The sequence below is a fragment of the Octopus bimaculoides genome, chromosome 5 (assembly GCF_001194135.2).
Source record: "Octopus bimaculoides isolate UCB-OBI-ISO-001 chromosome 5, ASM119413v2, whole genome shotgun sequence".
Taxonomy (NCBI): Eukaryota; Metazoa; Mollusca; class Cephalopoda; order Octopoda; family Octopodidae; genus Octopus; species Octopus bimaculoides.
Genome location: NC_068985.1, coordinates 29,756,829 through 29,759,831, shown reverse-complemented (window position 1 = coordinate 29,759,831; position 3,003 = coordinate 29,756,829).

Sequence of the window (3,003 nt, the reverse complement as noted above, 5' to 3'; positions counted from 1 at the left end):
ATATATATATATATATGCTGAATATCTTAGCAATGAGGATAGACACTGCTGATGAGTCTACGATTAACAAACGAAATTTGTCTAGTCCAGGTGATTTTCCAGTTTTGGTCATGAGCGGTTATCTCCCCTGTCAGTGTGTGTCTGCGTATATATACGTATGTATGTGCACTTACGTAGTTTTAAGGGTTTTAACTCTTATTTTTAACAATATAGGTGCTATTCGGCACCCTTAGTCACAATTAGTGACAATTAAATGTTTCCTTTATGGTTTTATCTTGCATGTAGCTGCTTATATTAATTTATATATATATAGTCCCAGGCAACATGGATTTTGAAAAATTTGACCCTCACTACTATGGTACCATATCTATAAGTGCTCCATTTTGTTTAAACTAGGCTTAAAATTATGACCTTTATTAAATATCTATATATACATACATATGTATATATGTGTGTTTGTCATATATAAGAGAGCATTTCACAGCAAGTTGGTAGAATTTAGCAGAATATGTGCTGTCAGCAATGGCTTTTTTGGTCTCATTGGAACTTGAACTCAAAACATAAAGAGCCAGAAAGAATACCACAAAGTCTAATGATTATACCAATCTGCCACTATAATAATAATAATCGTCTTGTCTTTGGGGAAATACAAATTTTTTGCATTTTATTTTTTGTTTTTTTATTTTACATTTTGGAAATAATATTAATAATATTGTAAATAATGATACATCTGAGAGAAAAACTTGATAATAAAATAATTATTTCAGACATTTTCTTTTTTTTTTTTTTGTAACTGAAGCATATTTGGACTTCAATTTGCTATGGAAAAAAATCATATTCATAATTTTAAAAAAAATTAAAAAGTGAGAAAAACAATTTGAATATTTAAAAAAGGATTCAATAAATTTTCTAAATCATTTTTTTAAAAAACAAAACAAACATTTTAATATGATTGTTTTTTTTTTTTTGTTCTATATGCGAGTAACAGGGAAAGGGATCAAAAATTTTGAATATATTAAAAACAGAAAACAGATTTTCACGCACAGAAAAAATACAATTCATACATGGAAAAAGACAAGAAAGGTTCATTGAAATGTATATTCAGAACTGTTATATTAGAGACTCAATAAATGTCTCTCGTATATAAAGTAAAATGAAAAGGATCTATGTCAATTTTGCCAATGAATAGCTCCATTTCTTTGCTCAATCTATGTATCCACTCATTGAATTATTATCTGTAAATGACTGAGTATTCCACAGACCTTTGTACACTTAGTGTATCCCTGAGTAGAATCAGCCGGACACAATGTGCAACAAGGCTTACCTTTTTCAATTACCAATGCAGTCCATTCAATGAGCTTCCTCATAGTTTCCATCAGAATGCTTGGTTTGGGTCAACCATATTGCTTGCCTGAAAATACAACTGGAACCTATAATCATGAGGCAAATTCCTACATGCATGTGTGTGTGTATATATATATATATATATATTTATGTATATGTATGTATATATAAATGTATGTAAAGAAGGTGCTCCAGCATGGCCACAGTCAAAAGACTGAAACAAGTAAAAGAGTATATATGTATGTATATATATATATATATATGTATATATATATGTATGTATATGTATATATATATGTATATATATACGTATATATATGTACAGAGGTTGGACAAAATAATGGAAATACCTTAAAATTTCAAACAAACTTATTACAGCTTGAATTCTATGAGGTGTGGATGCATACAAAGTTTGAATTGTTTCCAAAGGAATTTTTGTCCATTCTTCAGCTAAAACAGTCTCCAGTTCTTGTAGTGATGATGGTGGAGGATATCAGCTCCTTACTTGTTTTTCTAAAATGCACTGTAAATGTTCAATAATATTGAGATCTGGGGACTGTGTTGGCCAGATAAGATGTTCAAATTCACTAGAATGTTCCTTGTGCCATTCAGTAACAACTTTAGCTGTGTGAATTGGTGCATTATCATCTGGATAGATTGTGTTTCCCCTCCAGAAACAGTTCCACAATCATAGGATGAACTTGATCAGATAAGATGCTTAAATAGTCTTGACTATTCATTCTGCCGTGAAGGGAAACCATTGGCCAGCAGATTTCCAAGATGTAGCCCCCACAGATCATCACAGATCCTCCTCCATGTTTAACAGTTGAGAGAAAGCAGTCTGGGTCAAATGCCTCTTTTGGCTGTCTCCACACATATACTCAGCCAGTGGTCAGAAATAAGGTAAAAGATGGCTCATCCAAGAAAATAACATGCTTCCACTGCTCTAGGGACCAATTCTGTAGGTTTTTACTCCACTCTAAATGCTTTGCAGCATTTGTTTTTGAAAGTAGTGGTTTTCTGATTGCAGCCCTCCCGTGAAATCTGGCTTTGTGTAGCTTCCGGTGAACAGTTTTTGGAGAAACTGGGTTCTCAAGGTGGTCATTAAGCTCTGGCAATAATTTTGGGAGCTGTACTTTTGTGATCCTTTCTAACAATTGGCATAAGAGTCTGATGGTCCCTATTTGAAAGTTTTGGTTTTCTTCTGGAGTTTTGTTTTGACGAGGAGGTTTTTCCTCTTTCTCAAAGGCTGTCATTACTTTCAAGACAGTACTCCTTAATACACAAACCATTTTTGCTATTTTCATTATGCTAGCACCTGCCATATGAGCACCAACAATTTGACCTCTTTGAAAGTCCGATAGATCTGTCATTTTCATGAATTTTAATTACCTTTTACTGATAGCTGAAAAGAAACTGCAATTTTAGCAAAACATATTAAGCAACGCTAATAATAAATTAAAAAAAACAAAAAAATAAACAAGCTTTTGACAGTTTTATAGATATTTCAAAATTATGATGCCAGGTGTTTCCATTATTTTGTCCAACCCTTGTATATGTATGTATATATGTATATATATATATATATATGTATGTATGTATATATATATGTATGTATGCATATATACGTTTGTATATATATATGTTTGTATATATATG